General features: G+C 36.9%; 1 long non-coding RNA gene across 2 annotated transcripts in view; it reads right to left on the bottom strand.

Moving 5' to 3' along the window:
* The window catches only part of LOC117195955 (uncharacterized), an 85,165-nt gene that overhangs the window by 56,968 nt on the left and 1,299 nt on the right, over positions 1–26,898 (bottom strand). Inside the window, exons 2-3 of one of the 2 annotated variants that reach the window (XR_004475892.2) lie at positions 22,764–22,881; positions 6,309–6,392 (exon numbers count right to left, since the gene is read on the bottom strand). This is a non-coding gene — a long non-coding RNA (uncharacterized LOC117195955). Of the gene's footprint in view, positions 1–6,308; positions 6,393–22,763; positions 22,882–26,898 lie in introns of those variants that run through there. The other variant, XR_007477392.1, reaches the window with a different exon arrangement.

Raw genomic sequence — 26,898 nt, 5'->3', positions numbered from 1 at the left:
AGAGGGATTACCGTGTGTAAGGCACTGCTTTAAGCTCTTTAGAGGCATTATGACATTTAATCTGATAACATAGTTATTGTAATTATCCAGTTTTTTTGTTGAAATAACTGAGTGATGAACATGCTAAACTTCTCATGATTACAGAAACTTCAGAAATTTACTTTAACATTTTTAAGTTAAAATTCGGGCAACCTGGTTCTAGAACCCACACTCTACAGCCTATGAAGTGCCCTTTACTTTCTCATATAATAACTCTTCAAGTTCCTTAGCTTTCAGTTTAACATGGCGATAAGTGTTGATAACTTCTATCTCTTATGTGTGTGTATGTTGTTTTATTTGTTTATTTTTTTAAGCAACAAGGATCTACTGCACAGCACAGGGAATTATACCCAATATTTTGTAATAACCTATAATGGAATATAATCTGCAAAAAAAAAAAAAAAAACCCAAATCCCTATGCTTACACACGAAACAAACACAACACTGTAAATCAACTATACTTCAATTAAAAAAAGAACTATGTGGAACTTATACACCAAGATCTATCAAGACAGAATATAGGATGGCCAAGCAAAAACTGGACCGTTATTCAGTATAAAGATCTTGCAGAAGGGCTTCCCTGGTGGCGCAGTGGTTGAGAGTCCACCTGCAGATGCAGGGGACACGGGTTCGTGCCCCGGTCCGGGAAGATCCCACATGCCGTGGAGCAGCTGGACCCGTGAGCCACGGCCGCTGAGCCTGTGCATCCGGAGCCTGTGCTCCGCAACGGCAGAGGCCACACCCGTGAGAGGCCTGCGTACCGCAAAAAAAAAGTAGATAGGAAGAACAGTCTTAGAAAGCTGAAAGGGAATCTCAATTACAAATGCACCCATTTCATTGGATAGTCTAAACTCAGTAAGATAGGAACATAAAACATCTTGCATATTTTCTGAAATTTCTGCAAAAAATAAAATCGCTTCAATAAAAATGTTTTTAAAATCTTTGTCTAACCACTGCACCACCAGGGAAGCCCCTTCCTATCTACTTTAAGGTGTATCTGTTGATGATGAGGGAGCCACGAGGAATGCCAAGGGAGAATTATAAATCAGTATCCCATCTGAGATTCGAGAGTCCCTGCTCTTCATGGTTAAAAGCCTCTCTCAGGTTCTACCACATCTATCTGGCTGAAGGATCACCTTTATTTCTGTTTCTCTGTCTCTCACTCTGTTCCCCCCCCAATCCCTAAGAACCTCTGTTTCTCATAGTTCAATTTGGCAAAAAGAAAAGAATGAGGAGAGTACAGAGAAAAGGTGAACTTGGCATGCATATGGGATACAGTGGTTTATCACTCACAGATGTGCTGATCACTATTCTACAACCAGTCACCGGTTCCATTGCTCCAGGACCCACCAGCTCTTTGCACCATTTGTCTTTGAGTTTCAAGCACTGTGGAACCATTTCTAGCATTTTCAAAAAGACTTTTCCTCTGTCTTTTGGACTGAGGTTTTTTGATATAGGGGCAATTCCATCTTTTAGAGATCCCTCAAAATTGGTGTTTTACTCCTAGCACTTTTTTTTTCTCTTTTTGGGTGCTATTAGATTATACATTCTGAAATATAGGCATGTTTAAAAATGCATTTCTAAATACATGTAAATTCAATAGTAAATTTTAAATTGAATAATCTCACTGACCTACCTGAACATCTGCCAACATTCCCCACTGTAGTTAGGACGACATACAGTTGTCTTTCTTAGGCCCAAAGAGCCAAGCAGGACTGATTTCTGTCACTCCTTCCAACCTCATCTCACACTGCACACCCCAATCCCCTGGAGAACCCAGACTAATAGACTATTTGAACTTAGAAAGAACTGAAGCGGTCTTGGTTGAGAAGAGAAAGAACCAGTACCATGGAGCTGGCCCACTCTATCCCCTAAGGGATTTTATTTTGACCCTTATATGAATATAATGCAAGAAAAGGAGGATAATGGAGAGTAATGAACATCTGAAAAGGCACTTACAGAAAATTAAGACACATCATAAAACAATGACCAAAAAGCAGAGAAAGACTATAATAAATGAGCTGAAAGATGTGAAGAAAATGTTAGAAGTTAGAAGAACATAAACAAGAATTATAAAAGCTCTTAAATGAGATGGGTAGACAATAGAAACACATAGAAAGAGATCTTACAGTTCTCAGAAAATAACTTTAAACATTTCAAATATGAAGGTTAAACTAGAAGAAAAATAAGAGCAAATGGACATCAGGAAAAGTTGAGATATTAATCCTTAATAAGGTTTATAGTGAGGATGTTTATTGTGGGCAAACATCTACCTAAGCAACTAAACATACATACAGATTACCTTGCCAGAGGAAGCAAGATACTCCGTCTATTGAATGGACTGTTTCTGCTGATAATGGCAGATAACTAGAGGCCCTGTAATTAAGCAGCAACTTAATAAAAAGTAATTTTGGGGTCACTTTGTGATGACAGTGAAATAAATGTTTTGGTGTTAATCCAAGATCTGACAGAAAAAGACACATTACAATCAAATAATTGAAAACCCAGGCACTATCCTTTTAGCCAGTGAATTGTTTCTTTCCTTTGAGCAGGCTGCTAGTCTAGGCTATGCTGGACTGTGTTTTAGCAATGTCATTGTGATACCCCATTTTCCTCCTAGTTTGTAGCAAAAGCACTCTCGTAAAGGGTTTTTACTTTGGCAAAGTATCTGCTAAGACATTAACTTCAAGCTTTAAAGAAATTCAGTAGGTCCAGAATAAGGAAAATTCTCTGTCTTCAGTACTCAAAGCACCAGAAATAGTAATAATCCTGTAACAACTCTAACATACTGATCATTTACTATTTACTAGGTATTCTGATAATAAATCTTATATAATGCAATTACAGTGAGATGAGATGCACAAGAGGCATGTTTAATCCTGTTGTTTTTTTATATAACCTGTTTTGGTTTTGATTTTTGTCTTCATCCTGGACACTAAGTGAGGAAAAAATAGGTGAATTATATAAATGCCAGAATGTTCAATTAATTTGATAGAGATCATTCAGCCAGAAAGTAACAGAAACCTACATTCAAACTTGGATCAGCTGACCCCTAAATTCCATACATTTTACATTATTAATTTAACTGAGTTATTTAGCAAAAAATATAAAATATATCAGAAATGTTTTATTGCTTTTTTTTTAATTTTCATAAACTAAGGCATTCAAGAATATTTTCTTTTGTTTGGCATGTGGACATTTAATTTTATCAAGTTCTTCAAAATCTGTTAATTCTGTTCCCAAAGAGAAGGTAGTGCTTGATTATAAATTCATATACTTCTGATTAATCTTTCAACGATTAACTAAAATTCAGTGCAGCAAGCTTTAATATTTTTTAAAATTTTGATTGCGTTAAATTATAAAACATTAAATCTAGTCTTAACTGTTGAATTTTAACACTAGAATGCTCATTTTAAATATGATTCAAACAATAATAATTCGAAGAAATGAATACTTGAATTGAATCAGGTAATATTTTATTCCAATCCTGTAAGTTTTACACCTAATACTTAAAATTAATTAGTTTTCCTCATTGAGAATAAGTAAACAATAGCATAAAAGTGACCTAGAGGGACTATATTTAAATCAGACAATTACTAGGTTTATCTTAACCTCTGATTTGGTTGTCTCATCTTTGGGGATGCTATAAAGTTTGTTCATTATATAAATAGTTTTCTTATATTTGACTATTATACCCTTGATTTGCCTGCTTAAAATTATTAAAGTTATATATAAAATTCAAAAGGAAATAAGTCAGAGTAATTAAATTTTCAGATGATTTTTTTTTATGTTTGTGCCGTTATAGTTCCAAGGTTGTTGAGACTCAAAACTACACTATGATTTTAGGACACCCTCTAGATACAACTGTATTTTCTATTTAGGAGAAAGGTTTCATTCTACTGTTTTGTCTTTCATTCTTGTTTGTGATAACCATTACCACCTGCTTACTCATAGGCTAAATCAGTGAGTGTGAGCCCTGAGACATAAAAAGAAAGGCTCTGCACCCAGATAGCTACCATAACCCGCAGAACTAGAGGTAAACCTAGTTGACAGAACAGGAACTGTCACTAGCTTTGCAGCTCTGTCCTCATACTGTCACTGGTGACAAACTCCAAGCCCCTACCATCAAAACCAGCACCCTCAACAGTCAGAGTAGAACTCATCAAAAATGAGTTAACAGCCATGCAGTAGAATATTTATAACATGGGGTATGCTAGTAAATGTTTAATAACCAACTCTTAAGAAAGAAGGAAAAAAGCCGTTATTTGTGGCATTGATGATTAATATGGCGTGAATATTTCCACCAAGATCTCCTTCAAGCTAACAATGTAATGTCACTGAATGGAGTTGGGGAGAAAGGCACACGAACAGCTCCCTGGGCCAGTCTGAGTCAGCTCCAGCACACTGATGACTTAATACAACAGGGTACCGATTTTCATTCCCTCAGAAAATGTTTAGTGAGGTCTTCCTATACCAGACATTGTTTCAGGTGTTAAAGATATGTACTGAACATAGCAGAAATGGTTCTAATTTTTATGAGATTTACATTCTAGATAGAGCAAGCAAAAAACAAAAATTTAAAGGTATATAATATCAGATTTTTTATAAGTGTTGAGAATCAGTAGAATAGAGTGACCAAGGGTACAGTTAGATTAGTTTAAAGCAAGTAGGGAATACTCACATTCAAGCCGATGCTGAACGATAAGATGGAAGCAGGGAAAGCTCTGAACTGAGAATTTCAGACAGAGAGAACAGTAATGGCAGGAGCTAGTGTGGTGTACCAGGTACAGAAAAAAGACAGCAGGTGAGGCAGAGAGTGAGGAAGAAAGTAGGGGGAGATGAAAACAGAAACATGGCAGAAGTCAGATAACATAAAGCCTTAGAGAGAATGGTGAGGAGGTTGGAATTTATTCTAAGAGCAAAGTGAAAACTTTTGAGGGTCTTAAGCAGGAGTGAGACCTGAAATTATTGATATTTTGAGAATATAGTAAGAGTAAAGCAGGAAGACAGTCAAGAGTCTACTGCACAAAAAACTGGCAGAAAATATTGGCCATACAGACAAAAGACTGTCAAGAAATTTTACAACTCAACAGACAAACCCTTTTAAAAATGGGCAGAAGGTTTGAATAAGCATAGCAAAAGAAAAATGACAAGTTCATTCTCCTATGAACGATGAATAAGTACATGAAAAGGTGTTCAACATCCTTAGTCCATATACTGTTATGATGGCTAAAATTAAGACTCACTTTATCAAAGGTTGGCGAGGATGGTGTAAATGAAACTCTCATACACTGCCATTACACTCATAGGCATTTAGCAAAGAGAAAAGAAAACATATATCCACGTAAGCACTTGTACACAAATATTCATGGCAACTTTAATTATAATAACCAAAATACTAGAAACGATCAAATATCCATCAACAAGTGAATGGATAAAGAAAATTTTGTAGTGTATCTATGAAATGCAACATTAGCAGGCAACAAATAAAATCTCGAAATAATTGTCAAGCGAAAGAAGTCAGAAAAAAAGATGAGATAAGGTATACATTTTATATACAGAAAATTCAAACAAACTTTTAGTGTCATGAAGCAAATCTGCCTAGGGGTGGAGAGAAGGGAGAGAGAGTTATAAAGGTGCATGAGAAAATTCTCAGAGGTGATAGATATGTTCATTACCTTGATTGAGGTGATGGTTTAATGGTTGTATACTTATATCCAATCCAGTCAAATTATACACCTTAAAAATGCCAGTTCATTGTACTTCACATGTGCCTCAGTATAAAAGGAGAAGAAAATAGCATTGATTGTATATCCAAGCAAGAAATTATGATGGTCTGAAACGGCAACAGTTTCAGATGAAAAGAAATGCCAGATTTAAAATAATTTTGAAGTTGAAGCTGACAGGAATTTTATGTGGCTTAAGGAGAAGAGTTGGGACAGAGGGAATTGCACACTGATTTCAAGGTATATGTATCTGGAGAGTGGCTATTTCCTGTGTAATTGCTTACCTTCTTCATTATTCTTTTGTACCAACTGATAGAAACATGTTTTTTTGTTTTTGTTTTTGTTATTTTTTGCGGTACGCAGTCCTCTCACTGTTGTGGCCTCTCCCATTGCAGAGCCCAGGCTCCGGACGCGCAGGCTCAGCGGCCATGGCTCATGGGCCCAGCCGCTCCGCGGCATGTGGGATCCTCCCGGACCGGGGCACAAACCCGTGTCCCCTGCATCGGCAGGCGGACTCTCAACCATTGCGCCACCAGGGAAGCCCTAGAAACATGTTTTGATCTTTCATTACGAAATACTTCTGGCTCATCTTCACTGCCTGCATCTCCACTATTTCAGTTTCAGCCTCTAAAAAATGTTAAAAATAATAATTTGTTCAATCAGATTCTTAGTTTCTGGCTATCATAACAATTTACTACCTTGGCATTACAGGTGAAGAAACAGGATACTGAAATTTCTGAAACATTACTTTCATGCTTAGCTATAAATGGATATGCTAACATATTACTCACAAGGAATATTAGCTAGGGTCAAGGAAGAGAAAAAAATCTCATTATATATTCAAAATATATAAATTAATGAAGAAACACAGCAAAAGTGATAATATTCTTAAGACTGTCAACATTTACCTCTCATATTGTGCAATAACTTTTAAATAAGTGAACCGTTTAATATTTATAATATTTGTTAGCATTAAAACCATTTTACAAATAAGATGGTTGAATTTTGGAGAATTTAAATAACATCCATGGGCAGTCATAAGTGAGCATTTGATGACGTTAGATTAAACTTGATTACTCTAATTCTTTCTACATCAAACCATCACTTTCTCTAATCCACTTATTATAACCAAAAATATTATTTTAAACCTTTACCTTCAGATAATTTAATTTCAGGTTACTTTTTTTTCCCTCTAGCTACAACATTACTTTTCTTAGCATTAAAAACTTAGAGATTGAGCTGTCAGAACTGAGCTAGATTACTTTTTTTTATTCCAATGTACAGAAAACGACAGAAGTAATCCCCACCCCATGTCCACCATCTTACTGGGAGAACAGTAACTAATGAACAGTGTACCACTTTTTTCCCTATAGCCAAAATTTGTGAGTCTAGGAACAAAGGAGTTGAAATTGGAATGTCACTTGTTTGGCACATTTGAAAGCTACATGTTTCATTCTTATTCTTTTGAATTCTGCTGGGTTGGAAGACTTAGTACCAGTAAAAGTAGGGATAAGGTAGGTTATGCTATGGCAAATAAGGAAATAAGCAAACAAATCTCTTTGGCATGACAAAAACCATTCTTTCCACATATACTTATCACAGTCTGATGCAGACTGGTCAGTATTTCCCACCTGGTAGCTACAACAACTAGGACATGTGACCTCCAATTCCATTGCAGAAGGGGAGAAAGGGCGATAGGTTCAAATGGGGTTCTTTTAAGGACCACATCTGGAAACAGCTAATGTTGTTTCTGACCATATCACATTAACTAAACTTCAGTCACACGGCCCCAAACAAACTGCAGAAACGGATGGGAAAAGTTTTCCTCTGGGTCTTGAAAGAGAAAGCAATGTGGTAGACACGTAGCAGAGTTCCTATCACAGAACCCAAGAAAGGGATATTTCTACATGGTGAAAAAACATTGATTCCTTTAAACTGGAAGCCAAAATTGCTGAAAATATGCCATTAATGGACTCCTTGTGGCACAGAAGAATGGACAAAAAAATGAGTTATGATGTTGACTGTATAGATTGATCTTGATTATCACACGGAATAATGTTATTGATTTCCAATGGTTGCTGAGAGAGGTATGTTTGGAATTTAGGGTGTTCTTTGGGATCTGTGAGTGCTTCCATGTAAACATTAAGAGAAGACTACAGCAAACTTTGACAGGCAAGATGACTGAGACATCAACTTGATATGGAATTAGTGTTTGGGATATGGTGCCACATAAAAGTTCTGGACAAGCTGAAGTTCTGACTGAAGGTAAACAGAACATAGAGCAGACAGTGAAGAATGGTCCTAGAATCTCAGGACCATTTGCAAAAATGACTCTAACATCTGAACATATATTTATTCTTATAGCAAACATACTATCTTCTTTCCCTCTGTCTCTCTCTCTCTCTCTCTTTATATATATATATATATATATATATATATACACACACACATATATATATATTCATATTTTAACTGATTCTTCTTTTCTTACTCTTCTAACATTTGCTGTACTATTTTATACAAGGTAAACTTTTGGAGATTTACTTTACATATTATGCTAGGTTACGGAGTGTCAAGAAGGGGCTTTGAGGAGGTGGTGTAGGGATGCACATCACCTAGGTATCTTGGACTTGGTACAATGTGCCTTGACTACTGGGACGTAGGGTTTCAACCTTTTCAGGAGGTGAGTATGTATCTTCTTCTTTTTTTTTTTTTTTTTTCCAGAGGAAAGTTGCATCAGCTTGTATGAGATTACTTTTCTGTTGGAAAATTTAAGGATAGAAAAAAGCTATATATTGACATTGAGGAGACGATAGTGTACATTTATCGAATTTTGTGGTCACCCAGAATTTTTGAACACTCCTCTACCCCATATTAAGATATTTATATTAGTAAGTCCTACTTGCCCAAGGGAAAAGCTAGAAATTTATTTTCTCAACTTTCTTGAACATAACGCATGGGCAGGTAACCTAGGCTCTACTAATGAAGTGTAACTGCTTCAGACCTTGATTTGTAAAAGCTACCTGAGGAGGGAGGTATCCTGCAGGAACTAATATCTGATTGAGAGGTAAAGGATGTGTCATGCTTTGCAGAGTGGAGATTTTGACATCTGATGCACAGCATCATGGTGTGAGCTGTGTTGTCTGTGCCCTAGGGAAGCAGCCATGTGGGCTTTCTTAACAGCAGAGAGTGCAGTGTGATATGGGCATTTGTTCTTGCAGGAAAGTCACCAGATCAGATTCTCTGGTCCTCCTGAGTGTTGATTGACTGTGTGATATCCTATTATGAATGTTTTTTCTTCTTTAACTAACCACTGATTTCACTGCTTGAATTTAGGAACCTTAACTGGTACAATGTAGCAGAAATTTAGAGACACAAACTTACTTGCCCATGGTCACTCCATAGTGGAAGGAAGGGTCAGAAAGAACATAATTCTTCTAACGCCAAAATGTATTCTGCTCCTATAACTTTCACTCTTACTTTTGCACTATTTCAGAATTGCAGTTTTACATTATACTTTGGATGGATCTTATTTCATGTCCTCCTGTCTTTCCTTACCCACTTCTAAATTAAATCTAATTTCCTAAACACTAAAAGCTGCTTGGTTTATGTTACTTGGGAATTTCAGGGCTGATATTTATTCTAATTTATTCCCTATCTTCAGAAATGAAAAAGAGGAAAGAATAATGTAATAAACAAGATGAGAAAAAAAAACACAATATGAAGATGAATGAGCAAATTACCAATTAACTAATTACCAACAGTTATAATTTATCTTCATTGAAATATTGAGACAAGTGTGATTGGCAAATTGAATGTGAAGGGGAATGCATCCCATTTAGTGACTTAATAGAATAGGTAGGTCCAGATTTACAAATGGGATTAACTATGCATTTAAACTGGTTTATTTTCCATTAGTGCCCTCCAGAAACATTTTGAAAAGTTTTTTTTTTCAAATATGAAAATAAGTGTGTTTTTTCTAGAATTTGGGAATTAAATCTTGCTGAGCAAAGCTCTCATTTGCTAATGGAACTTGAAGAGTGTCACCTAAAAAGTTACTAAATAATCAAGTCAGAATAATTTAAAATAGAGACTGTTTTCTCAAAGCCTATTCATCAATACCTCAATGAAACTGATTGTGAATACTCTTTCCCAGTCAGGGTCAAAGATAGTTTTAATTCTATTTAACAGTGTGTGTGTGTGTGTGTGTGTGTGCATGTGCATTTCAGAAGAGAGGTGTAAGTGAGGAAAAAACAAAATGACAAGCCTAAACGGATCATGTAGAAGGAATCTAATCAAAGGAATCTAATCAAATGTATAATGACCTTATAGTGAAGTGGGGGAAGTGTTCTTCCCCCACTTCTGGTTTCTGATTCAGACCTAGGTTAGCCCCAGTCCAGAGAAAGTTATACTTCAGAGTATCTTTTATTTATTTACTTTTTACACAGGAAGACACTGTTACTCTCAAGCAGGTTGTTGTACAAAATGACAAATCAGAAAAATGCTTCTATTAAAATATGTAAGCGATGAATTCAATCTTGTCAAGACAGAAAATAGCAAGTTATCTGGTTGCTTTCAATATTGTTTTTTACTAACAGTGAAAAGGAAAATGCACTTATAGGCCAAGCTTTGTGCTTGTACCCAGAAACGAAGAAATCTAAATAAGCCAATTAGCTATGATAATCACAAATGCATCACAATTCATTTGCTTACAACTACTAAAGGAGAACACACTTCACAGAGTCAGTAATAACGGGCCATAAAGACACAATAAATATTTGACATTTTGGTTCCTCACCCTGTCCTTTGGTTCCTCACCCTGTCCTTTGGTTCCCTCACCCTGTCCTCACCCTGTTCCACCCTTTGGTTCCTCACCCTGTCCTCAGATTGTTAATTTTACCAAAACAAATAATTATAATTTATAATTTAAAAGGTTTACAGCTCTTTCTTGATGTGTATTTAATATGGTCTGGATCTCCAGATGGTCCCTACATCCTCCATGTTGCTAAGTGCTTAACAGTAACTGTCTTTCCCAGAGCAAATATTCACTATTTCTTGAATTAATGAATTATGAATTTCAATGAATATGAAAGTTGAAAACATATCTACTTTCAAATAACTTACTTCACCTCAGAAATATGGTGAAGATAGGGGTAGATAGAGAATCCTTTGATCTTATTGTATATTTAATAATTATCTCTGAGGAGATGAACATGAATCTTTTGTTATTGTCTCACAGGTCCCTGAAACTCTGTTCATTTCTGTTTTTTCTCTACTGTTTAGATTAGGTAAATTCTACTGATACATTCTCAAATTCACTGAATCTGTTCTCTGTCATTTACACTCTACTATTGAGTCCATCTAGTGATTTGTTTTTAATTTTTTATTTCCATTATAATATTTTTCAGTTATATCAGCTTCATTTGATTCTTTACTATTACTTCTATTCACTGTTGAGAACTTTTATATTTTCATTTTTCTTAAATGAATTTTTCATTGATTTTGAAACATTTTTATGGTGGCTGCCTTAAAGTCTTTGTCAGATAACTCCAGCAACTCAATGTTGGAATCAGTTGATTTTCTATTCTCATTCAAGTGTTATTTTCTGATTCTTGATAAGATGGGTGATGTTGGTTTGTATGATGAACATGTTGTCTGTGTTAGGAGAGCCTAAGTCCTATTTAAATTTTTTATTTTAGCAAGCAGTCACTCTGTTTAGGTTATGTGCACTGTTGCTATTCTACCTTGTTGTTCTGTGGCTCCATAAATTTAATTTTCAGAGACTTCGGTTTATTTGGTTTATCTGATGCCAGTGGGGTACCCAAACCTAGCTGCTGATGGTATCAGAGGGAGCAGAAGGGTTCCCCCAGTCCAGGCCAGTGTCTCTTGGTAGGAGAAAGGAGTCTCAGGTGCCTAGGGACAAAAAGATTTCCAAGGTTGAACTGCTTGTTGTAGGGTTTCCCATGCTAGTGTCACCTAACACCTTGGTGTTCTCAGAGTCTCTTGAAAAGCAGTTGTAATTTTGATGATGTTCATATTACCATTTTTTGTAGTGTGTATGTGTGCATGTGTACTCACACATGTAATTTCTTGTTTTGTTTTGCTTTTATGCTTAGTGTTTTGTGTGTCCTAAAAAATATTTTCTACTCAGTGGTGTAGAAATGTTGTCTTCTGTTTTCTTCTAGAAAAAGTTTTAACTTTTTGTTTTAGGTGTATGATCCAAAAATTAATTTTCATGTATGGCATGAGGGAGGAGTTGATGTTTTGTTTTGTTTTTTTAACAAATATTTTTCTGGTTGTTTCAGCACTTTTGCATTAAAAATACAATCCTTTCCCCATTGAATTACCTTAGCAACTTTATGAAAAAAATCAATTGACCTTAAATGTTTGGGCTATTTCTAGACCCTCTATTTTGTCCTATTGATCTATTCTTCTAAGATTAAACCAATACCACATATCTTGAGTATTATAGATTTATATTGTCTCGAAGGCAGGTTGCATGTGCCTTCTAATATTCATCTTCAGTTCAAGAAGTTTTGGATATTCTAGGTCCTTGAAATATCCACATAAGTTTAGAATCAGATTGTTAATTTTACCAAAACAAATGAACAAAAAACCCTACTAGGGATTTCTGTTGAAATCATATTAAAACTATAAATAAATTTGTAGGGTATTATGTATTGAATTGTGTCCCCCCCCAAAATTCATGTGTTGACCTCATAACCCCTAATACTTAAGAATGTACTCTTATTTGAAAATAGGGTCATTGCAGATGTAATTAGTTAAAAAGGAGCCATACTGGAGTAGAGTGGCCTTCTAATCCAACATGATTGGTGTCCTTATTAAAAGGGGAAATTTAGATACAGACATACACACCAGAAGAACGCCATGTGACATGAAACTAGAAGTTAGGGTGATGCCTGTACAAGCCAAGGAACACAAAAGATTACCAGCAAGCCAACATAATATAAGAGAGAGGCATGGAATAGATGTTCCCTCACAGCCAACAGAAAGATCTTAATTTCAGCCTTCTAGCCTCTAGAATGTGAGCAATTTCTATTATTTAACTACTCAGTTTGTGGTACTTTTCAATGGCAGCTTCAGAAAACTAATACAAAAAGAAAGGACATCTTAACAGTATTCAGTCTTCTCAATAAGTTCATAAATCTGTTATTGTTACCCTATTTACTTAGGTTTTCTTTAATTACTCTGAAACATTTCGTAGTTTTTAGTATAAAGAGATTTTTCATAGCTTAAGTTGTTTTGTTTCTTGATATGTTTTGAGGGATTTTTTTTTAATTTTCATTTTCTAATTATCTATTGCTAGAATATTAATATTGACTTGATTTTTATATATTGACCATATGCCCTACCTTACTAAATTCACTTGCTAATTTGAGTAGTTACCGTTCCAGGATATATGCCACTATTTCATTTTCTTGCATTATTGCCCTGACTAGGACTTCCAGTACAATGTTAAGTAAAAGATAAGAGAATGGTCACCCTTTTCTGATTTCTCATCTTGGATGAAGCATTTAACATATAACTATTGAGTAGTATAGTTGATGTAGGATTTCCTTAGTTGTCCTTTATAAGATGGAGAAACTGGGCTTCCCTGGTGGTGCAGTGGTTGAGAGTCCGCCTGCCGATGCAGGGGACACGGGTTCGTGCCCCGGTCCGGGAGGATCCCACATGCCGCGGAGCGGCTGTGCCCGTGAGCCATGGCCGCTGAGCCTGCGCGTCCGGAGCCTGTGCTCCGCAACGGGAGAGGCCACAACAGTGAGAGGCCCGCGTACCGCAAAAAAAAAAAAAAAAAAAGATGGAGAAACTTCCATTTCCCTCTTAGGTTGCTCAGTTTTTCCGTTGTGGAGTACAGGGTCTGGATGCGCAGGCTCAGCAGCCATGGCTCACGCGCCCAGCCGCTCCGCGGCATACGGGATCTTCCCAGACCGGGGCACGAACCCGTGTCCCCTGCATCGGCAGGCAGACTCTCAACCACTGCACCACCAGGGAAGCCCGAGCTTGCTCAGTTTTTATCATTAATGGGTGCTGCATTTTGCCAAATGCTTTATTTCCTAGTTAATGACATGATACTTGACATTCTCCTTAGGCCACCTGCTAACTTACTTTATGTAGATACATATAATACAAATTTTCTTGAATCATGAATGTAATTTTCTACTGCAATTCAACCAGTTAACTCTCTTTTACTTTTTCTGCCTATCAAAAATACACATTTAAAAATGAAATCATTTCTAATAAACTGTCCCAGTCTTTGAAAATAAAGTGCATGCATTCTTCCTGTGACAAAAATGACAAGACTATGTATATATGAATACAAATATACATCTTTACAGTTTATACTGAGTCAGGCTTCAATGATTTTAATTACTGCAATCACTGTAATAGAAAATCTTTAATGTAAAACAATCTACTGCTTAGTGATATAAAAAATTAAGTGGTGATACAAGGTATTTAGAAATATTAAACTTTTGATAGTGTCACATCATTAATAAATCCATTATAGGCCTATCTATAATTTTAGACCTGTGACCTTACCATGTTAAACATATATAATATGCATATTTGAAAAGCAACATTTAGCATTTAGAATTTCTCATGAGGAACTGAATCAATTATCATAAGATTTAACTATACATCAGAATAAAATTAGGCTTACTTAGTCCCAAATAAGTCATCTAGATCATTTTTTCTACCCCTACAGGATTAATCCTAACTCTGCCTAATCAGGGGGTCTAAAATCCTCAAGCCAACTGTCATAAACTTTCAAAATTGTCACCCAAGGTAAACATGCTATGATATAATTGTCAGCCAGGGCAAACATGGTAAACACTTCAAGAAAAGGTTTAGACATTATTTATGCCTACATGTCTCAGGAAAGTTAACACAATAGAAAATGATTAATTTTCTAGTACTCAGTAAAACTGACCATCAGTTCTACTAATGTATACAGTTACATTATACGCTACATCTTGTCCAGTCACTGCAAAAAGAGAACAGCTGGTATCTACTCTCAAAGCCGATAACTAAGGAATCCATAAATTTCACGAGTGCAGTACCTGGTGTGATGCGCCTCCCAGATTCCTTTCAGGAGTCTGGCACTAACTCCCCCAGCTGCCTCTGGTCATTGTCCTCCAGAAGAGAGCTACCTGCTCCTATTTATGCACTCTTCTCAGAGGCAGCCCACATATAATAGCTGGGCAATGTTGGGAGAGTAAGGCTCAGCCTTTCACCTTGACTGGAGACGACTCTGTGGGACTGTCCAGCTCTGGAGCTTCCGAAGATCTCCCAAGGCTTCTGTTCCAATAGCATCGTGGTTAAACTTTCCCCTCTGCCCAGTCCTGCTTCCCCCTTTAGTGCTGTTGTTCCCGAGATGTCTTCCCAATCAACCTTCTGCAGCAAATCTCCAACTCAGAATCTGTTTCTCATGGCAATCTACCCAAGATAATGAGTCACAATGTCTCATTTTTAAGAACACTTTACATCTAGAAAGGTTTTTTTTTTTTAATTTATAAAATGCTCTCTCTTACCCTCTGTTCACCAATTGGACCTCCTATATGCTACCAATTATTTTAGTACCAGTTCAAAAGTAATCTCCTCTTAGAAGACCTCACCTGATCTTTCCCATCCTTGAGAAGGAGCTGTTGCTTCCGTTGTGTTACCATACCACTCTGTTCATAACCTTTTTCCAGCATGTGTCATACTATTAGGTAGTGAATTATTATTAAGTAAGAGAAAAATTATATTTACCAGGATTTCAGAGGGTTTTAGACAGGCAGACTTCCTGAGGCACTGGAGAAGGGGGAGTAGGGTAGCAGGATGGGTCTCATGAGAACAGCAGGTAGAGTAGAGAACAAGGAGCCACTGTCCAGGCTGCTCCATGTGGCAGGTGGATAACTAGAAGGGAGTGGGTAGGCTTCAGAAGGCAGGGGAATATCAAGGTCAATAGCATTGATGTGGATGTGACTGAGGCTGCACAGGGTACTCTATGATTCTGCTCTATACACTGAGCGTTAAGAATAGGGCACTATATCCACACTGCTGAGCACGATTGTATCTCTCAGGGAATACAGTAAAGGGGGCCAAGTTTCACTCAGGTTTTATACGGACAGAAATAATACAAGTTGCAAGGTCTCAGAGCGAGAAGCTTCAAAAATAAGGCACAGAAATGTAGCAATGGCACACTTGGCATGCAGAAGAAGGATCTTAGGAGTCTGGGCCTTCTTCCCTGGAGGCACTTGTAGCTTCTGAGTGGACTGTATGGATCTTCATCCTTCTCATCCTCTTCCTATTGGTAGAGCTACAGCAATGTGATCAGATTTCAGTGTGCCATCCTAGTGGAAATGTCTACTCAGAACTATGTTTCTATATAGCTCTATAAGCAGAGCTCAATGTTTAAAGTGTTTCCCTCACTCTTTTATAGCAAAACCAGATTTTCACTGATCTCTCCTCTTTCTCTCAAGGCCACTATTATCAGAAGCAAGAGTTTATCTCTCTCTAGGTTACATCTTCCCAAGACTAAACAAAGCCCTGAGAACTCTTATTATTATATTTGCTCAACAGTTATGCCTTATTAGGAACACAAAATTTATCCCTAATATATATCAAAATATTTATCAAAAAAAGGATTCTTAACTGGCAGATGTATATTTTTGTACATAAAAACATATTTTTTATAAATTACAATAAATCAGAAAGTTCACAACTCGGTATATTCCATTTCAGTATATTTTGTATTTTTATGAAGAGTAAAGATTTTGATTCATGTACTTGACTTTTCTAGTTCAAAATGCCAGTTTCTAAACATAAGTAGAATCCCTATTGGAAGTGAAGATAATTTCCTACAGTGAAAAGGAGCTCAAATCATTTGGAAATTAAAAAATAACAAAAAGCAGCTACAGTAACTCTCCATCTGCAAAGCATGCTATAAAAATGACAATTGTGAGGCAAAAAACTGCAGTGCTGTGAATATATAATGTAACACAGAGAACTGATAAAATGATATGCCTGGAATTATGGCTCTCCTATGTTGTATAAATGTCTTATAGCCAAACATTTTCAAAAAGATAAGAATTTCAAAGAAAAATGTAGCAGATGTAGCAAATACTTGATTTCAAGGTTATTAAAAATGATAGAGGCCAATTTAGCAATATCTGTATGATCTCTGAGAATGACAGAGTTTAAAGGTCTATAAATCCCATCCCTTATTTTGGCTATTTCAATACAACCCTCAGAACTGAAAATACAGCAATCCATGGCCTCTTAGCCAGACACTGGCTGCTTATCACAGCTTAACAGTGAGATGAAGTTTGTCAAGAAGAAAATATGGAGTATTTTAGTGGAAAATCCACTAAGACTAGGCTGCATACAATTATTTGATAAATTTAAATAGACCAGATTGTCAGAATTATTTCCCAGCAAAGACATTGCTGAATGACAGAGAACTGATGTGTTGCAGAAATAGCTGATAAGGGACTAGACTGCAGCCAACACTAATCAAATCCCAGACTCTAATAGCCCAAGGGAGTTCAAACTCTTCAAGCCAGCAGCACAAACTACAGCCAATTCCATCAGAGTCATTATAACAATATGTTTATATGGTAAGCATGTCTTCCCTCACAAACATAATGATAAATGCTAACCTTCTCTCCTTCAACACCTCCTCTTAAACACCCATGGGGTTTAAAAGCTAGACCAGAAGCAACCATGCATTAGAACCTGTTCAGAATACTGGCAGCATTCTGCACTTGCTATTCGAGGACTTAAGCAATTTGACTTATCCCTCTAAGTTATGTCTAGTTAAACTGGACAACTACTGGAGGTATTTGGAATGCAGTCTTAGATCAGATTCCCTAGAAGCAGACCCTGAAATAAGCATTTGGGTACACGATATGAAGGAAGGGCTCCCAGGAAAAACTAGTAAGGGAGCAGAGGAAGGAGAAGAGAAGTGGTGGCCAAGCAAGATGCCATCTCAGGCAAAGTCCTGCCATCGCAGGCAGCATCAGCCTGATCCCAGGGGGAAGCTGCAAGGTAAGTCACTGCTGAGTCATCCTGAGCAGGGGAGCTTGGCTCTTACATTCTAGCACCAGTTTGGTCATTGGCTAAAGGCTTCCCCCAGGAACTACAACTCCCAGGACCTTATAGGTCTTACAACTTATACCTTAGGGCCAGCAGGCTCCAGTAGCCCAAGGGTTTTCTTCTGATAAAGATATGCAGGCTCTGGCTGTTGGAAGGGAAACTGTACCAGGTGGGAGTAGGGAAGGAAAGAAGGGAGGACAAGAAACAGTAAAAACGATCCAAGGAAATGTGAGGAGAACATCAACAGTTTTCACTATAGGGGCCATTCCTTAAGGATGGTTGTACAGCATAACTGCACCACTTTGTTATAGGAACATACAGACTCAAACTATAAGAGGGACACAAAGAGAAAAGCCAAAGAAAGGAGCACCAATATCCAGTTGAGGCACAGCCCAGGCAGAAAAATTCTCTTTACAGAGAAGACATCTGAAGGATGAACGTGCTTTTTCAAAAGAGCATATGTCACATAGCCTTCTAGAAATAAAAGTAGGATGAACAAAACTGCAGAACTAAAAATATATAGGGTAATCCTGAGATACACTGAATAAGGCATTCTGGGTTATCTACTGGAGGTAGGGAGTGATAGACTTTGAAAAGTGAATAAGCCTTTTTTTTTTTTCTTGCTGTACGTGGGCCTCTCGCCGTTGTGGCCTCTCCCGTCGCGGAGCACAGGCTCCGGACGCTCAGGCCCAACGGCCATGGCTCACAGGCCCAGCCGCTCCGTGGCACGTGGGATCGTCCCGGACCGGGGCACGAACCCGCGTCCCCCACATCGGCAGGTGGACTCCCAACCACTGCGCCACCAGGTAAGCCCGAATAAGCCTTTTTATGAAACCTTTTTAATCAAAAACAATGATCATTAATTATTTTCTATTATTTTTTTAACATCTTTATTGGAGTATAATTGCTTTTTCTATTATTTTTTTAACATCTTTATTGGAGTATAATTGCTTTATATTGTTGTGTTAGTTTCTGCTGTATAACAAAGTAAATCAGCTATACATATACATATATCCCTATATCCCCTCCCCCTTGTGTGTCCCTCCCACTCTCCCTATTGCACCCCTCTAGGTGGTCACAAAGCACCAAACTGATCTCCCTGTGCTATGTGGCTGCTTCCCACTAGCTATCTTTTTTTTTTTTTTTTTTTGTCGTACGCGGGCCTCTTACTGTTGTGGCCTCTCCCGTTGCAGAGCACAGGCTCCGGACGGGCAGGCCCAGCGGCCATGGCTCATGGGCCCAGCTGCTCCACAGCATGTGGGATCTTCCCAGACCGGGACACGAACCCGTGTCCCCTGCATCAGCAGGCGGACTCTCAACCACTGCGCCACCAGGGAAGCCCTAGCTATCTATTTTACATTTGGTAGTGTATATATGTCAATACCACTCTCTCACTTTGTCCCACCTTACCCTTCCCCCCTCCCTGTGTCCTCAAGTCCATTCTCTACTTCTGCGTCTTTATTCCTCTCCCCCTAGATTCTTCAGAACCTTTTTTCTTTTTTCAGATTCCATATATATGTGTTAGCATACAGTATTTGTTTTTCTCTTTCTGACTTACTTCACTCTGTATGACAGACTCTAGATCCATCCACCTCACTACAAATAACTCAATTTCATTTCTTTTTATGGCTGAGTAATATTCCACTGTATACATGTGCCACATCTTCTTTATCCATTCGTCTGTCAATGGACACTTAGGTTGCTTCCATGTCCTGGCTATTGTAAATAGAGCTGCAATGAACATTGTGGTACATGACTCTTTTTGAATTATGGTTTTCTCAGGGTATGTGCCCAGCAGTGGGATTGCTGGGTCATACGGTAGTTCTATTTTTAGTTTTTTAAGGAACCTCCATACTGTTCTCCATAGTGGCTGTATCAATTTACATTCCCAACAACAGTGCAAGAGGGTTCCACTTTCTCCATACCCTCTCCAGCATTTGTTGTTGGTAGATTTTTTGATGATGGCCATTCTGACTGGTGTGAGGTGATGTATCATTGCAGTTTTGATTTGCATTTCTCTAATGATTAGTGATGTTGAGCATCCTTTCATGTGTTTGTTGGCAATCTGTATATCTTCTTTGAAGAAATGTCAGTTTAGGTCTTCTGCCCATTTTTGGTTTGGGTTGTTTGTTTTTTGATATTGAGCTGCATGAGCTGCTTGTATATTTTGGAGATTCATCCTTTGTCAATTGCTTCATTTGCAACATTTTCTCCCATTCTGAGGGTTGCCTTTTTGTCTTGTTTATGGTTTCTTTTGCTGTGCAAAAGCTTTGAAGTTTCATTAGGTCCCATTTGTTTATTTTGTTTTTATTTCCATTTCTCTAGGAGGTGGGTCAAAAAGGATCTTGCTGTGATTTATGTCATAGAGTGTTCTGCCTATGTTTTCCTCTAAGAGTTTGATAGTGTCTGGCCTTACATTTAGGTCTTTAATCCATTTTGAGCTTATTTTTGTGTATGGTGTTAGGGAGTGTTCTAATTTCATTCTTTTACATGTAGCTGTCCAGTTTTCCCAGCACCACATATTGAAGAGGCTGTCTTTTCTCCATTGTATATTCTTGCCTCCTTTATCAAAGATAAGGTGGCCATATGTGTGTGGGTTTATCTCTGGGCTTTCTATTCTGTTCCATTGATCTATGTTTCTGTTTTTGTTCCAGTAGCATACTGTCTTGATTACTGTAGCTTTGTAGTATAGTCTGAAGTCAGGGAGCCTGACTCCTCTAGCTCTGTTTTTCTTTCTCAATATTGCTTTGGCTATTCAGGGTCTTTTGTGTTTCCATAAAAATTGTGAAAATTTTTGTTCTAGTTCTGTGAAAAATGCCAGTGGTAGTTTGATAGGGATTGCATTGAATCTGTAGATTGCTTTGGGCAGTATAGTCATTTTCACAATGTTAATTCTTCCAATCCAAGAACATGGTATTTCTCTCCATCTGTTGGTATCATCTTTAATTTCTTTCATCAGTGCCTTATAGTTTTCTGCATACAGATCTTTTGTCTCCTTATGTAGGTTTATTTATTCTCCTAGGTACTTTATTCTTTTTGTTGCAATGGTAAATGGGAGTGTTTCCTTAATTTCTCTTTCAGATTTTTCATCATTTGTGTATAGGAATGCAGGAGGTTTCTGTGCATTAATTTTGTATCCTGCTACTTTACCAAATTCATTGACTAGCTCTAGTAGTTTTTTGGTGGCATCTTTAGGATTCTGTACGTATAGTATCCTGTCATCTGCAAACAGTGACGGTTTTATTTCTTCTTTTCCAATTTGGATTCCTTTTATTTCTTTTTCTTCCCTGATTGCTGTGGCTAAAACTTCCAAAACTATGTTGAATTATATTGGTGAGAGTGGGCAACCTTGTCTTGTTCCTGATCTTGGTGGAAATGTAACAAACAGAAGTCCAGCACCAGATGGCTTCACAGGCCAATTCTTTCAAACGTTTAGAGAAGAGCTTACACCTATCGTTCTCAAACTCTTCCAAAATATAGCAGAGGGAGGAACACTCCCAAGCTCATTCTACGAGGTCACCATTACACTGACACCAAAACCAGACAAAGATATCAAAACAAGAGAAAACTACAGGCCAATATCACTGATCAACATATTGCAAAAATCCTCAACAAAATACTAGCAAACAAGATCCAACAGTACATTAACAGGATCATGCACCATGATCAAGTGGGGTCTATCGGAGGAATGTAAGTATTCTTCAATATATGCAAATCAGTCAATGTGATAAACCATATTAACAAATTGATGAATAAAAAACATGATAATCTCAATAGATGCAGGAAAAGCTTTCGACAAAATTCAACACCGATTTATAATAAACAACTCTCCAGAAAGTAGGCATAGAGAGAACTTACCTCAACATAATAAAGGCCATATATGACAAACCCACAGCCAACATCGTTCTCAATGGTCATTAATTTTTTAGCGATGGGGATTAGTGTTCTGAGAACTAAGGAGTTATGATTAAATGTATGTATTAGGCAGGACAATCTAGCAACAGTGTGTTAGTTGACTTGAAAGTGCTTTAAGAACACTACAATCTTGAATTTGGGTCCCAGAAAAGAGAATGGAAAAGAGGAAGTATTGCAGAAATGGAATCTACAAGGTTTCACAGCTTCCCAAATAGAGAATTCAATGTGGGTATGGCTTTTCTAATCTGGGTAACTGAAAAAATTTTGGTATATTTAATTTCAGACAAAAATCAGTAGATGGTTTGGGAAGGATGATTCAGTTATTTTGTTTGTTTGTTTTTATGCATCTTTATTATTTGCAAAACTGATTTGAGGGAAATTACTATGCTAGTAGTAAAATAAATTATAAAAATAAGTCTAAGAGTGCTTCGGTAAGGTGAGCAAAATGGTTTCACCAAAACACAGGAGCAAAGACAGTTTTTAAACATGTGATGTTAACTCCAGCTGGTGCCTATTACAATCATTAGTAAATGTCTCTTTCTTTGCATATTTTTGATCATTAAACATTATATGGATAACACATGCTTAGAAGAAAACAAACTAGAACAGATGATGCTGATGTCAAACAAGGTAGACCAGAAGGGCATACACTCCCCAAATCATTATGATTTGGCCACTTAAGGAGATGGATATACATGCCCAGTTTGAATATAGAAGTAGGCTGCATTATTGGGTTCCTTGGGAAGTAAAACTACTTCAGGAAAATACCTTGTCAGAATGAAAACAGAGGAAAATTATTGTGTAAATATGTAAATATAAAATATATATTTGAGAACTTGTGGGAAGTAGCGCACTTACTGTCTATCCCACATGGTCGGTCAACATAATCAGTAAATCCTATGGTCTGATAACCACATAGTGATATATGTGGTCCCTCACATGTTCTATCAACGAGTTGACATCTTTGCCTCGTACAAACCATACCTGGGAAAAGGTGGAGATTCACTTTCCTTATGTCTCCTGAGAGTGGACTTGGATTGCAGCAAATCAGGCTGCAAATCAGGTCTCCCTGTCACTGTCTTGATGCTAGAGAGGTGATCACCTAGAGGGGTAAACAGAACCAGGAGATAATATATGCCACATGTGTGACCTCAAAAATCTAATAGTCATTGATATTGCATAAAGGACAAATCAGTTAAGCCATGGGGGGGAAGAGAAAGAGAAAGAGGAAAAATATATATATATTCTTTTTATTATATATACATAAATATTAAAGAAGCCCCTGATGAGGAAGTTTTAAAAAATCTTAATTTTGTAGCAGCCTGAGCAAATGGATTACCTAGCTCTCTTTCTCTATTAGAGGGAAGCATAGAAACATATGACAGAGAAGTTTTGAAAGGAAGTCGCTACAGAAAAAAGTCCTTTATATATTGGGCTTAAGTAAATTAATAACAGACATAAGTGTAAAAGGGTTGTGGGATAATCATTCAGCAATCATTCTTTTATTCATTCATTCATTCATTAAATGTTTATTCATTACATATATATTATAAGCCCAGTAGAGAATATTGTTACTAAAAAGGTAGCAAAAAAATCTCAAATGGAACTCAAAATCACTTTCCATAAAGAAAAATATTGATAAATTAGACCTTAAAAATAAAAAATTTATTAATCAAAAATTTCCTTAAAAGTATACAAAGGCAAACCACAGTATGGTGTAAGATGTTTGAAACATAAAATCAACAAAGGGCTAGGATCCAGAATAAAGAACTCTCGCAAATAATAAGGAAAAAGACAGATAATCAAACAGAAAAAATGAGCAAAATACTTAAGTAGACACTTCATAAAAGAAGATATCCAAAAGCCCAGTAGACATTATGAAAATATGCTTAAGTGCTCAGCCTCATTAATAATCAAGAGAATGCCAACTTAAGATATAACACGAGTGTAATGTGAAATCCTGGTGCATATTCACCAGGACGCTTCAAGTGAGAAACACTAATAAACTGTTGGCAAGGATGTAAAGCAAGCAACCAGAACTCATGACAGTAAAACATAGATTAATCACTGTGGAGATCAGCATAGTGATGTCACCCGAAACTGAATACATACATGTCCAATGCCTATGCTATTTAACTCCCAGGTATATTTTCAATGAAAACATGTACTTGTATTCCCCAAGACACAAGTAATTGATTATTCAAAAAAGCATTATTCAGAATATTCTTAAACTACAAACAACCAAAATGTCCATCAACTACACAATGAATAAGTAAATTGCCGTATATTCTATCAGTGGAATACTATAGAGTGATGAAAATAATTAGCTACAGTCCACACAATAAAATGTATTAATTTTAAAAGTAAAATATTAAGCAAAACAAGCTACATACACACACACGGGCATGCTAACACACACCCACAGAGCCTTGCTATGTTATTCAATTTGTATAAAGTTCAGAATAGACAAAACTAAAAAAAAAAAAAAGTGTCATGAATAAGAGTGGTTACTTTTGGAATGGAGGGAGGAAGGAGAGATTCAGAGATGGCATGAGCTTCTTGAGTACAAGCAATATTCTATTTTTATCTGTCATGCTTCATGTGTTCACTTTGCAATATTTTATTGAATTCTATATATTTGATTTTTATACTTCCTTAATAAGTTTTATATTTCTATAGATAAATATTTTTAAAAGTGAACTCTGGATATGAAAATTTAGATAAGCCACAATTAATTTATTTCACTTGTATTTCTTTTTCTTTTATGTATGTATGGCAGGCAGAATAATGGCCTCCAGAGATATCCACATCCTAAAATCCCCAAAATTTGTGATTATGTTACCTTATATGCTAAAGGGGACTTTACAAATGTGACTAAATTAAAGATTTTGAGATAGGAAGATTACCCTGGACAAAGGTCCTTATAAGAGAGAAACAGGAGGCTCACAGTCAGAGAAGTTAATGTGATTACAGAAGCAGATGTGAGAATTGGGGAGAGATGGCAGGGGATGGAGAGAGGGAAGAAAGAAGAGAAGAATGGAGGGAAGGAGGGACAGGGAAAGAAATCTGAAGATACTCTGCTGCTGACTTTGAAGATGGAGAAGTGGGCTTAGCCAAGGAATATAGGATAGGCAGCCTCTAGAAGCTGGAAGAAGTAACGAAAAGGATTTTCTCCTGTTGCTCCAGAAGAAACACACCCCTGCTGACCCATTTTGGGCTTCTGATATCCAGATCTGTAAGACAATAAATCTGCATTGTTTTAAACCATTAAGTTTGTGGTAATTTATTACAACAACAAAAGGAAATTAATATAATATGCAAAATGGTGGTGAGTTATGAAGGAGTTCAGAACATGTCACCCCAAAATATGTCACTGGACACACTGACTATTTTAAGTTAAAGGCATTTGGAAAAGAGCAGATGCAAGAAGGACACTCTGACCTTCTATTTTTTTTTTCTTCCCTGAAAGCAAGAGATAACGCTGTCATGGGAAAGATGTTTTCTTTATACCATGAGGAAAGAAACATTCTCACCAGAGATGGGAAGTTGAGGTGGAGAGAAATCTGTACAAATAAAGCTTGTTAAACCAATTCTTATCCTTTTAGTCCCTTTTTCATGATTAACTACCCTAGCCCACCCCCCTTTGACTTGTCAAGGTTTCATAATTTACTACTCTTTATATAAACTCTGTATATAAACATTTGACTCTAACTGAAACTTTGGGTTTTCATTTTTCTTATGAAGACTCCTGTATACGTGTTAAAAAAAATACTAAAACATGTATGCTTTTCTCCTGTTAATCTGTCCTATGTCCGTGTAATTCTTAGGTACAGCCAGAAACGCTAAGACAGTAGAGGAGAAATTTTTCCTCCTCTGCATTAAAAAAACAAAAACCTAGGTCTGACTGAGTTGTAAAGATCTTTTTTCCAAAAACATAAAACTAAATTTTTAAATAAGAAAATATTATATTATTGATTAATTAAAAGTCGCTTTTTACTTAGTGATAGGTAGAAATAGTTGTATTAGCTTACCTTTGGTGAAATATGGAATGTATTTCTGTAATGGCTGGATTTTGTATAATGAACATAATGAAAGTGTATTTATTTTCTTCCATTAGAACCCATTCCTTAGTTCAAAAAGCTTAACCTATATAGATTAATTGTAGGATATGAAATAGTTTATGAAAATGATGGCAAGTGAATTCATTTGGGCTACTGGGCCTCACTGTCACTGCCTGGGGAAATCGTTAGCCTCTGAAATAAATAGATCTTTGCCACTACTCGTTGGAGGAGCTTCTTACAGCTATGCTTGTGACTGTGAAAATAGGCTTCTTTGAGGAATAATTATATTTTTGAGGTACAATCTTAACCTCCAAAGTAAATTTTGAATGTGTCACATAACATGTATTCCAAATGGACTACTCAAAACTTACTCTCCAAAATTTGGTAAAAATTTATCCAGCAATTTTCCCAAAATGTGATAACAAATAAAGACAATCAGAAAAAAAAAAAAAAGGTCCTTTTACTCATACAGATTATTTTTCTATTGACTGTAACTGGTAAAATATTTTGACGTGTTCTATAAAGCCATCATTGCTCCCTGAATCTATTATCACTGCCCTGTGCTTTAGGATATATACCAGGATGAGGGGTAAGTCTGGCTATTGTGAATTGAGAACTAGTCTGAGATAGTTGCTATCAAAATGGCAGAACCACTAGGTGTGAAAATCCACCTCACTTATTCCAGATCAGAACAACTGGATACCATCTAAATGCTGTTGCTATTTCACTCATGACTGGAATAAATGTAGGACAAGGTGAGATTCTAAAACGCTTTAAATCACAGAAAGAGATGGCAAAATACTGGCTTTGATTAAATCACTTACAAAGAAGTAAGTTGCCATTTAAAAAGATAACACTTTAGATAACTGTCTAAAGAGGGGTCCCCAACCCCCGGGCCACGGACCTGTACTGCACAGCAGGAGGTGAGCGGCAGGTGAGCGAACGAAGCTTCATCTGTATTTACAGGCGTTCCCCGTCGCTCGCATTACCGCCTGGGCTCCACCTCCTGTCAGATCGGCTGCGTTAGATTCTTTTAGGAGATGGAACCCTACCGTGAA

This window comes from Orcinus orca, chromosome 5 (assembly GCF_937001465.1).
Source record: "Orcinus orca chromosome 5, mOrcOrc1.1, whole genome shotgun sequence".
NCBI classification, from domain to species: Eukaryota; Metazoa; Chordata; class Mammalia; order Artiodactyla; family Delphinidae; genus Orcinus; species Orcinus orca.
Note: the sequence above shows the minus strand (reverse complement) of the source record. Positions and strands in the feature narration are given on the sequence as shown.